Source organism: Silurus meridionalis, chromosome 15, assembly GCF_014805685.1.
Source record: "Silurus meridionalis isolate SWU-2019-XX chromosome 15, ASM1480568v1, whole genome shotgun sequence".
Taxonomy (NCBI): domain Eukaryota; kingdom Metazoa; phylum Chordata; class Actinopteri; order Siluriformes; family Siluridae; genus Silurus; species Silurus meridionalis.
Genome location: NC_060898.1, coordinates 22,863,509 through 22,875,607, shown reverse-complemented (window position 1 = coordinate 22,875,607; position 12,099 = coordinate 22,863,509). Strand labels below are relative to the sequence as shown.

Below are 12,099 nucleotides of genomic sequence, written 5' to 3'. Positions count from 1 at the left end.
TACACAAACACACACACACACACACACACACACACACACACACACACACACACATACATGAAATGAAGTTTGATTGAGCAGTGCCCCCTTGATGGAGGTCATGTAGATCTCTCCAGCTGAATGGAGGCAGATGTGGAGGTGTCACGCTGAACAACCCTGAGTTATAGACACAAACGGGATATTAGTGCCGGAAATTCCCAGCAGATCTTCCCTCATTCCACAATGTTCCATCCAGGTCTGATCTCCTGTCAATCACCACGTGTGCATCATTAAAAACACAACGGAAACCTGCGTTTCTGTTCGTTATGATTCGCTTTTACAAAAATCTTTGAGAAGAACGACTTTGAGAAGCCTGTTTTTGTTTTGTTTTGTTATTTTTTTTCCGGTCAACAAATTTTCCAAAGGTGCGCCCCTGTACGACCTCGCACATGCATAATGGATTAAGCGAATAATAAATGAGCCACCCTTACTTCACCCTCACCCATCTGACTTGATTAAAAAAAATGTTTTGCCAGTAATTCTTGGCTCCGACTCTGTCGGGCGCATCGCTAAAAGTACAAACGAATAAATCACATCCGCTTCGTCTCGTCTCTCATTTTTTTTGGGAAGAGAAAAAAGGAAGAGCAGATCAGTATTAAACATCACAGCACAAACATCACGGCTCCATCACTTCAGCTTGGGTGAGTCGAGCTGCTGTCTGTCGGAGCGAAGGCGATTCCTTATCATGCGCGAGTGAAGTGATGTAACTTGTCCGTTTCGATTAGAGTTCTCAGGAGCGATAAACAGCACGTTTAATTTGAGTTATTACACGTTCTCGATCTGAGAAGAAAGATTATGGGATATACTTTAACACGACTCTTCTTTTATTTCCTGGATAATCACACAGATTCATTAAAATAAGAATGGCATTGTAGCGTTTGACATGAGGTGTATTTATTTCTTCCCCAAACTTATAGAACAACGTTGGAGGTACACCATTGCATTACAGTTTTTCTCAGTTGCTCTGGAGTGAATGCATTTCTCCAAAAAGTGTGTACAACACAATGGATAACGTGCAAAAGCCTGTACTTTTCTCTGAATCCTTCATTTATCTCTTAGTGTTTGTGTCAATAAACATCTTATTGCCATCAGAAAAACACGTCCTCTAGTTATTGTTCACAAACACGATTGTCAGTATAGTTAGTCTCGTTGTCAGTATGATGGCGGACGGTTTCGGTGTTTCCTGATATAAACTACAGTTTGGATCACAGTGATTGAAAAAACACGAGGCTGAATTTCTTCTGTTTGGCGTCTATGGATTACAGGAGCACAAATGCATTTATTTGTTGCATATTTGATTTATATTGACTGCAAAAGACCAGACAGGATTCACACTTTTACTGTACTGTATTAGTGTTCGTTCGTTTCCTGGTTGTTCATCTATTTTCAGAAATTGTAATTCTGTGTCTTGCTGTCTGTCGCTAATTGAAGGTTTATGAGATTCACCTTTGACCTGTTTTAGAGAACTGGTTGATTATTGGTTGATCTGATGTTGTACACGTCCCTCTATTAGTGACATTCAAGATTCATCTGCACAATTTATCAATTTTTGTACAGTTAAACCTGACAGCTTCTGACAACCGATTTAACCATTTTGCATTCGATGACTAATCCAATGAACTGATGACGAGATGTTTTGGGGGTTGAGACGATTCAGGTGAGAACCAGTGTAATATGTTTTGATCGACATGAACATGAACAATCGATAATGTGGGAAACAGCAGGAAATTGTCCACAATCAAGTAAACTTTGTTCAAAGCGACAAGAACTTGCTTTTATGACTCTGTGAAGAGGAGACGTGTAAGAATTTCATTTCCGATCTGAGAAACGATTCGAAGCGTCTGAGAAAACTGTACTTTATTGTACAAGACAATATAAATGTATCTCTGCAATCCATATGCTGCTGAATGAAGAATCTACAGTTGTCTCTCTCTTGCTGTAAGCGACCCACGTCATGATTCACAGGCTCGACCGACGCCAGTGGATCTGCTGTGTGTGTTTACGGTGGATTATTAAGATTTAATAAGTCAATGCAGCACCGGTCACGTCAGCCCGTGTTTTAACTGAAACCGTGTACGCTGATGATCGCTGCATTTTTTTAAGCCCATTGTGAAATTCCTCATGGTATATTTTTCAAGCATCAAAACGTCCCCATGTTGCAGTGTCATTTTGCAGGTGAGAACACACACACACACACACACACACACACACACATGCAGCAGAGTCAAAGCCTCAGGATTATAGAGGTCTCATTTAGCCATGCTAGCACACTAGACATAATTCAGGAAGGGAACATCAAAGCCGTATCGGAGGCACTTTGTCTTTTCCTCTCTGAGCCGTTTCAGCTGGTGGAAATTGACATATCCCATCATCCTCCCATCCTTTCACACATGCCCGGGATAGGCCAGAGGGCTTTCATAACAATTTCACTTGGGAAAAAAATGAAAACATTTGAAAAAAAAAACGAACCAGAGCTCCGGACTCGCTCAGATACACCGCACCCACCAGACCAAATACGGTACACGAGAAGAGAAGTGACAGCCTGAGTGGATTGAAATCATGCGGCGCAACATGTTAATGCAATGCTAATCAGAGCTTTAGCTAACGGCAACAAGCATCAGTACACAAAGTAATGTAATTACGCCTAAATAAATACTCCGGTTCACAATAAAGATCCCAATTATTCACACAGATTCGAATAGAAACGTACAAATGCTTCAGTTTTGAGGCGGAGCATCGATTTTAATGGAAATAAATCAAAGCAACAAACGATTAAAAAGTCACTTTTTATGTGTTTTTTCTTCAAACCGATTCCACAAAGTGGGATGTCAATGCCGTCAAATGTGCAAAAGGTAAATATGAACATCATTCATACAGACCATGTGATCCTGTGATTAATATTTCAGCGTTAACATACTTGAAGATACGCCATTTATTTTACTTAATTTTTAACCAAGAATCATTTGCAGTCATTTCCTGGACTTGACAATACTTAAGCACTTGGAATGCACCACAGAGTTTTGGAAGATTTGGACGTCATACACAAAGTATTGGGAGAACTGACTTTTCCATCCATGTGTGGTTCTTCCCCAGACTGTACAATTTTCCCTTTTCCTTGAACTTCTTCTTCTTCTTCTTTCGGCTTCTCCCATTAGGGGTCGCCACAGCGGATCATCCGTCTCCATACCCCCCTGTCCTCTACATCTGCCTCTTTCACACCAACCACCTTCATGTCTTCCCTCACCACATCCAACAACCTCCTCCTTGGACTTCCTCTTTTCCTCCTACCCGGTGACTCCATCCTCAGCATTCTTCAACCAATATAACTCATGTTCCCTTTCCCTTGAATAAGGAGACCCAAACGCTGTGCACAAAGCCAGCTCTATGAAGATCTGATTTACATGAGTTTGATTTTTTGGGGAAAATCTCCTGCTATTAAACGCCAACTTTGTTGAAGATCGTTGGGATGAATGTGAATGCTGACTGCACCCCAGGCCTCCTCACTTTCTCACCTACATCAGTACCTGAATTTGCTATGGGTCCTGCTTAAGAGCCCAACGGTGGTTCCCCCATTACAGAAGTTTCTGGAGACATATAAAGAAAGTCAATCATCTTCTTCTCTTGAAATTATTCGCTGATTCATCTTCTTTAGGAAAAAGTTGGAAAATAACAAGAAACGATCTAGAAACGAATCTTAGATATATGAGCGCTTCGTCCATGTAGTACTGCTGACATCCGAGTTTAAGTTTTTCAGAGATTCTAATTCTAGCTTGTAGAATTCATTTGGGAAGGCATTTTTTTTTTCTTTTTTCTACCTCCATGAGAGTTGGCTCGAGTGTACAGGAGGGTGAATTCACTTCAACATCTGATCTACTGTAACCACAAGACAGCATCGGCTCCCTCATGCTGTGGAAGAGTAAAGAATAGGGAAATGACCTCTGCTGAAACTTGGCAAACAATTGCTCGTGCAATTACGGTCAAACACACACACACACACACACACACACACACACACATACTTATGAGCTCAGCATTCAAAGGAAGCGGACGGCATGTCTGGATTTCCTCAGTGGCTGCTTCTATTCACAGCACTGCAGGCCAACACTCTCTAATGGTGTGTTCTATATTTGCACTTTCATGGTTGACATCCCTTCAAACAGACACTGATATACAAGCACACACACACACACACACACACACACATACACACACACACATTCTATGGCAGAATTTGAAAATAGTACCTTTGTTGGATTAATGTGAGGTGTTTGTGTCATATCCGAATCCTACAATACTGTAATCGATACATTTTATTTAATAACATTTCTAGGAAAATCTCAACCGACTGGGCTACGATTATCAGCCAATCGAATGAATCTAGAATCACAACGATTTTATGATCCGCTCTTTACACGCTGTAGCTATACGTGTGTGCATCTGAAAATGGATAATCCACCAGACGGAAGTATGGAAGCTGAAGGTGAGGAACCTATAGGGCATGAGCTCCTAGGCTAGCCTGCTATCTTTGCTAATGCTAGTTTAGACTAAAAATAAAAATATGATTTCTCTGTCCTGCTTTTTGAACATCCCATTCCAATTTTAGTCCCTTTTTGTTGTTGTTATAAGCTCTGATCTTTTGGGAAGATGTTCCACTAGATTTTGTAGAGATTTATTCAGCAACAAGGGGGTTAGTAAAGTCAGGGGAAAGTAAGAATGTGAGGAGGCCTGGGGTGAAGTCTCTATAGCAGGAGATCTTCCACTCCAACCCGTGGAAAGCAAATCTTTATGGAACTGGCTTTGTATGAAAGCATGGAAGGTATGGACGCTAGCAAAATTCACTTTAAACGATGTATTTCTGTATGTGAATTTACATTTTCCGTTACCGTATGTCAGTATGTGCAAATTTTGCTGCAAAAGTAAAATAATCACATTATTATTATATAATTTGCATTTCCATTTCCCACAGTCGTCTTAATATGTAAATTACATACTACTTTGAACAATTTATAGGTTGTGAAATTAAAATGTATTAAAATTGATTTGATATGGAACACTTACCAATCATTGGACGAGACGCCTGTCAGTCAAGATATACATCTGAATGACAGGCGTCTCGTCCAATGATCGGTAAGTTTCCATTCACAAACTATACCTACCTTTTCTGGTTTGTCTGACTTGTCATTGTGTTTTTGAATTTGTTATTTTGTTTTCGGATTTGTTAATGTGTTTTGCACTTCTCGGCCACCGTATATATGTGTAACATGTCCAAGCAGAAATAATTACAAAATGATCATTTAAATGCACTTAAAAGCAACGTTAAGATATTTGTAGCAAAATTCATTGTGTATTTCAAAATGCATTCTGAGACTAAAGTATAGCTAAAAGGTGATTAAATGTCTTTTTTATTGCATTGACACTCAAAACACTTAAAAAAAGCATTTTTAATTAGTCAGTGGTGGACAAAGTTTACAAACCCTGTACTTGAGTAAAATGTGACTCCAGTAAAAAAGCAAAATTGTCCCTTTAAAGTTTCACTCGAATAAAAGTACAAACGTTTTTGCCTTCAAATGTACTTAAGTATCTAAAGTACTATGATTTATTATGACTTTAATGTTTCAATTATCATTTTTATCACAAGATTCTTCACTTTATCAACTCAGTTTATATGTAAAGACTCGAATGTGACTCTCAGCACACTGATCTATTAATAGAATGATATTAATGTAAATGTAATTTAAATATTTCAGATACACGAAAAGGCTACTTAAGTACACACGCGCTACAAGAACCACATACGGGGGGGAAAGTCGGGTGTCCCAATATTTTTGTGAAATTATGTGTCGATGTATTATTTATTCGATTTAAGTGCTGACACACGGTTTGGACTACAGATCCACAGTTCATGCATTTGATTTAAAAGTGAAGTTCGTGCATAGCTTGGTGATTTTGATGTCTGAAAACTTCACACGTCATGCACTTGGCTTTTTTTTTGAGAGGAAAAAGAGAGAGAGAGAGATTGAAGTCATGATTTATCCCACTGGACTGGAGCCAGAAAAAAAAGAGAGAAGTCATGGATTTTATAAATGTGTCTGTCTGATCTGCTGAAATCCTGAAGAGCGGAGGATTACTCTGCCCGTTTACACTCAGTCGCCCGGGGAGGTCTGCCTCTCAGCACCGCCGTAAACATCGGACAGGAAGGTCGCATTTGTAACATACATGAATTCATGAGCTTACAAAACGACAGCTGGCTCCTTTTGCATTTTTGCACCACAGGCAGTGACAGGGTAGATGGAATGCTAAACAAGCCTAGCGTCACAGAGGGGTGAAGGGGTGGTGGGGTTGCTGGTGGCTGTTGTCTGAGTTAGACAGCTAAATATAAGTTTCTTCTTCTCACAGGTTCACTGTTCCATGCCATTGCTATAGGCGAGTTCCAAGTCCTTGACGGTCATTAAATAAAAGACTAACACTTAAGAGTAATGTCTGAAGAGCTAAATAACGTCAGAGACCTTTAGAAGTCTGGGAGGTTTTTTTTAGAACTAGAAATGTTTTTTTTTTAAGTTTCAGGATTCAAATAAAACAGAAAATCCTCAATGTATCTCAAAACTTAAGATGTTTGGCAATCCGAAACTCACAATAAAGGTTCGATTCTGGGGTCAATATTTCCATAATGTATGATCCATTATTAAAAAACAATAACAGGCCTAGAACAGGAAGTGATACTAGAATCAACAATAAACCTGGGAGCTCAGTGGGGTCATTAGAAATGTGTACAATCGCTGTCTCTGGATGGAACAGGATGGTTACAGGTGTTTATAAGGAGCTCTCAATGCTCTGAACTCACACCTGAACCTTCCAGCCAATCACAATCCACTATTCACACCTGAACTTCCAGCCAATCACAATCCACTATTCACACCTGACCTTCCAGCCAATCACAATCCACTATTCACACCTGAACTTCCAGCCAATCACAATCCACTATTCACACCTGAACTTCCAGCCAATCACAATCCACTATTCACACCTGACCTTCCAGCCAATCACAATCCACTATTCACACCTGAACTTCCAGCCAATCACAATCCACTATTCACACCTGAACTTCCAGCCAATCACAATCCACTATTCACACCTGAACCTCCAGCCAATCACAATCCACTATTCACACCTGAACTTCCAGCCAATCACAATCCACTATTCACACCTGACCTTCCAGCCAATCACAATCCACTATTCACACCTGAACTTCCAGCCAATTACAATCCACTATTCAGACCTCACCTTTCAGCCAATCACAGTCCACTATTCACACCTGAAATTCCAGCCAATCACAATCCACTATTCACACCTGAACCTCCAGCCAATCACAATCCACTATTCACACCTGAACTTCCAGCCAATCACAATCCACTATTCACACCTGACCTTCCAGCCAATCACAATCCACTATTCACACCTGAACTTCCAGCCAATTACAATCCACTATTCAGACCTCACCTTTCAGCCAATCACAGTCCACTATTCACACCTGAAATTCCAGCCAATCACAATCCACTATTCACACTGATCCTGGGGATAAACATTGTCTATTCAATACATATAAGTTTCATAACTACTTACTTATATAATACTATATATTAGGGGTGTAAAGATAAACAAAATCCATGGTTCGGTACGTGGCTCGGATTTTAATTCATGGTTCGGTTCAATTTCGGTACTTTTTTTGTTGTTTTTGGGGGTTTTTGGGAGGGGGGATACAAATGCAAAACATAAAATTGCTTGTAATTTTTTATTAATGCAGTTTATTATTATTATTAAAATTTGAGATTATCAAAATGTTAAAGTTTTACATGGCTTGCACAACACTAATGGCTGAGTTGAAATAAAATTTTTAGCATTTTTTATATAAATTTAATAAATCTAATGAATGCAATGAAATACTTTTTTTTATTATTTTGATTAAATTGAGTGAATTAAATTTGCACAAATTAAATTAATTAAATAAAATGTAATAAATGGGAACAAAATATTTTTTTGTGTGTGTGTGTGTTTGTGCATGCATGTGTGTATTTTACATTTAATACTTAATTTTCTAAAAATATGTTAAAATTAACTGTTCCAATTATTTCAGCAAACTTTAACAATGTCCTTCATTCATTCACTCCCTCGATATGTAGAATTGTCAGGATTTTCTCCTTTTAGGGGAAATTCTTGAATCTGGACTTAAAATTCTAAAGAATCCATAGTGCTAGTGTTAGCTGCTAACCAGAAAGTTTGCTAGCAGCTAATGCTAGCGCTATCGTTTCAAGATTCAATATTTTCTTTTTTTTTTTTTTTTACTTTTCATTTCACTGCAAATTTTATCCTGCATATAACTATGTATTGTGACAAATAACAAATCTTGAATCCATAGCGCAAGCCACTTCCTGGTTAGCAACTATGGCTAGCGCTATGGATTCTTTCGCGTTTTCATGAATGCACAAAACAAATCTTATTACCCCGGTACTGTTGTGTATGTTTTCAAGTTTAAAAATACTAAAAAGAAAACAAACTTTAATTAACTGAATAAACTCAGATGTTTTGTACCTAAAAAGGACTGGATTCAATACACACGTGTACCGAACCGAAAGCCTGAAACATTTCGGTACGAATACGTGTACCGTTACACCCCTCATATATAGATAATGTAGTATATTTTATATGTATTCTGTACATCTGTTAATATGTTTACAGCATTTTGATAGAATATATTCAGAATAAAATGTTTTTTTTAAGTCAGCCAGATAAGATTATACAGTAAATGTTTTTGTAGGTTAAGAAATTGTTTGTGTAGCCCTAAATGTTAAAAAAAATAATAATATATGCATCAGATAAACGAGGAAAAAGAAGATGAAGAGAGAGGCGAAATTAAAGTATGGAGTCCTGCGGTTCGAGTATATTACGAGTTCACTGTGTTGTTCTTTTTTTTACAACTTTGAAAGTAATATAAAATATAATTATTGGCTCACATAAAAGGAAAAACATTGAAATTTCTAAAGAAAACACTGCCAGAACCCCATGCACTATAAAGTGTGTATTCTTTATCATTAAGCTGAGTTGTTTTTTGCACACACACACACACACACACACACACACACACACACACAGTGTTGCTGTTGCTATACATGCATCATCTTATGGCATGTAGACAGTAGAAAGATCACACCTATTGAATCGTAATCTACAGCAAAAATTAGAAGAATAAAACATGATCAGAATGGGATCAGATCCTGGTTTTCATTTGAAGAGAAGGAAATTATAACTGAACACCTCAACAATGATGGACCAGACATTCAGTGATGAAGATGAGGATGGTTCCACTTCTGTGTCTGGTTCCTATCAAGGTTTTTTCCTCATGCCATCTTATCCATCTCATCTCGCTCATTAGGGATAAACCTTTAATTCTAAGGAACAACCTTATAGGCACTTAACATAAACACTCTTTTATACAACGTTATAACCACTTTATCACTGTGAAGCTGCTTTGAGACAATGTCCATTGTTAAAAATGCTCTACAAATACAAATACATTGAATTGAAACTGCAGAAGTTGCTTGACGTTGGCACGCATAAATGTAAGCTTAGCCTAAAACCGTTATGCTATTTAAGTTTTTGCTCCAGGTTACGTCGATCAAGACTTCGTTTCATGTTGCAATGTTGCATTTTTATTGGCTGGTCAGATCTTTGAGATGGTTGTCCCAAATCTCTGGCAACGTTCTGGCAAATCTAAACAACTAAAAACGTTAAGATGCCTTGACTGAAGAAATCACCAAGATTGTACCACACTGGTCATCTTCCATCTAAGACAAATCAGAATAGTACAATGCATACCAAAGCGTGCAAAATTAGCCTGGTTTCTTTGCTAATGCTGGGTTAGACTATAGATTCCAGTAGGTAATGTCAGTTTTCTAGGTAAGCCCTCGAAGACTAACTGCAGGAGACTGGTGGCTCAGTGGTTAAAGCTCTGGGTTACAGATTGGAAGGTTGGTGGTTCAAAACCCAGAATTGCAAATCTGCCCCAGTTGAGCCCTTGAACAAGGTTCTTTGCTCCAAAGACACAATATCATGGCTGACCCCAGCTTCACTCCATGATTGGATATGTGAGGAAAGAATTTCACTGTGTTTTAGTATATATATATATATATATATATATATATATATATATATATATATGATAAGCACATTAATATGTCATAGTAATACAAATGAGTAATAAATGATATTTAATTTGAAATTAAAGTAGCTACCAAGCTACGTAGCGCTAATCATGTAAATCAGCAGCAGAGAAATCTGTGCAAATATTTGTTTAATTATTTTATTTTTTTTTTTTCTGGTCTAGTCATTAATAAAACGTTAGTTGCACACTGTAATGTAGCTGTAACTGTATGGTACTTATGGTAACACATGCAATGTTGGTGTGGATCCAATCAGTGCATCACCTCGAAGCTTTCTGCTAAATCAAACCCCAAGACGCCTTACTATCAAATACAAAACCTGGAATTAGTGCTAAACCGAAGTCGAATATCCTCTGCTGAGAAAAGAAAGACTTGTTTGTTAAGTTTCCTACCGTTTAATCTTTAGTGCGTTAAATCCACAGGCGTGTAGAACTTTCCCGAATCTGGTGTTTGACGTGCTATTTTTAGAGTTTCCGTGCCAAACCGTATACAGCGTTGTTCTCCGCCTCCACATGCTAATTTACAGGCCATAACAACTGCATGAGGCTCAACTCAGCTGTCTACAGTCAGTTATCAGCACGGCTCAGTGTGCAGCTAAACTCTGCCTAGCCTGAGCGGTTATTTAAAGCTACTTATTATACAACAGGGTTTTTTTCATTTTCTCCTTCTTCTTCTTCTTCTTCTTCTTCTTCCACTGGCAGTGTTTTACTAAAACTAACAACTCTGCTAATTAGAAAAATGTTGGCCTGGTCAGCGGCTCTGACTTGAAAACAATTCAGTGCTGCATTTTTCTTTCTGATTCTGAGCGTGATAAAGTTTTGATCGGTGTAAATATATATACATGTATATTAAAGAAGAAATTTACTAGTTTGTAGGTAATAATTCTGCATTAACGTTTTACTAAAACGCTGATATCTGACTCGGGAAGAAAGCGTACAAATTTAAGGAAAAAACAAGAAAATGTCTGAGAAACTGAATTGAGAATCTCAGGAAGGTGTGATATCCATTAGCGTAGCATTATTAAGTGTTAGCAAATCACCTGACCAAAAAATTGCTATGTGCTTCTTTCGGAACATCCCATTAAACATTTAGTTTTCATTTGCTGTTATAATGAGCTCCACTCTTCTGGGAAGATGTTCCACTAGATTTTGTGGAGATTCCCGCAGCCACAAGGGTGTCAGTTAAGTCAGGTACAGAGAAGAAGGTGAGGAGGTCTGGGGTGCAATCAGCGTTCACATTCATCCCAAAGGTGCTCAAAAGGGTTTACAGCTTTATAGCTGGAGATCTTCCACTTCAACCCATGGAAAGCATTTCTTCATGGAGTTTGCTTTGGTCTCCTAGTTCAAGGAACAGGAAAATTCTATGTTACCGCATTCAGAGACGTCCTTTGCAATTGTGAGCTCCGACTTGGAACCACATATGGTTGGAAAAGTCAGATGATACAATACTTTTGTCCATAACGTGTATCCTCAATATATGTGTCGCTTCTTCAGATTAATCAAAACACAAACTCTTTTTGTAAAATGTATAACAGTGAATACTTTAGAGGCTCTAAATATAGTCAAAACAGTCGTGACCCGTCGGTCATCAAAAGCATGAACTTCTTCAGCAGTTTGAGCTGCAGGAGCTCGTTTAGCAAATTCGTCTAGCCGTCACAATTTGTCAAACTCGCTCAAATCCAACATCAACTTTGAGGACAAAATGTTCACATGCTCCTTATAAGTATTTCCACCCACTAACAGGGGCCATGATGATGTTATTCACTTCCCCAGTCATAATGTTATGATGTCATAATGTTATACCTGAATGGTGTAAATTATTATTACAGTAGCTTTTTTTTGTAGCT

General features: G+C 38.2%; 1 protein-coding gene across 1 annotated transcript in view; it reads right to left on the bottom strand.

Annotated features, from left to right (window-relative positions):
- Positions 1 to 10,719, bottom strand: part of sgcd (sarcoglycan, delta (dystrophin-associated glycoprotein)) — a 170,045-nt gene extending 159,326 nt beyond the window's left edge. Inside the window, exon 1 of the mRNA XM_046868470.1 lies at positions 10,646 to 10,719. The gene's annotated coding sequence lies outside the window, so the exon portion shown is untranslated. The remainder of the gene's footprint in view (positions 1 to 10,645) is intronic.
- Between the last annotated feature and the right edge of the window lie 1,380 nt (positions 10,720 to 12,099).